General features: G+C 34.9%; 1 protein-coding gene across 1 annotated transcript in view; it reads left to right on the forward strand.

The window, feature by feature from the left end:
• Nucleotides 1–413, forward strand: part of LOC106457381 (1-phosphatidylinositol 4,5-bisphosphate phosphodiesterase epsilon-1-like) — a 104,116-nt gene that overhangs the window by 9,699 nt on the left and 94,004 nt on the right. The gene's annotated exons all lie outside the window — the stretch shown is intronic.

Here is a 413-nt window from a genome sequence, read left to right on the forward strand (position 1 = left end):
ATCAATGTTTTAACTGGTGTTTTATGTTGAAACTACAGTAATTTCTTGGTGATCTTAGTCTAAAGGTAAGTTGTTTCCTTCCCCGTCAGTGTTTTAACTGGTGTTTTACGTTGAAACTACAGTAATTTCTTGGTGAGCTTAGTCTAAAGGTAAGTGGTTTCACTCCCCATCAATGTTTTAACTGGTGTTTTATGTTGAAACTAAAGTAATTTTTTGGTGATCTTAGTCTAAAGGTAAGTGGTTTCACTCCCCATCAATGTTTTAACTGGTGTTTTATGTTGAAACTACAGTAATTTCTTGGTGATCTTAGTCTAAAGGTAAGTTGTTTCCTTCCCCGTCAGTGTTTTAACTGGTGTTTTACGTTGAAACTACAGTAATTTCTTGGTGAGCTTAGTCTAAAGGTAAGTGGTTTC

Source organism: Limulus polyphemus, unplaced genomic scaffold, assembly GCF_000517525.1.
Source record: "Limulus polyphemus unplaced genomic scaffold, Limulus_polyphemus-2.1.2 Scaffold323, whole genome shotgun sequence".
Lineage (NCBI taxonomy): Eukaryota > Metazoa > Arthropoda > Merostomata > Xiphosura > Limulidae > Limulus > Limulus polyphemus.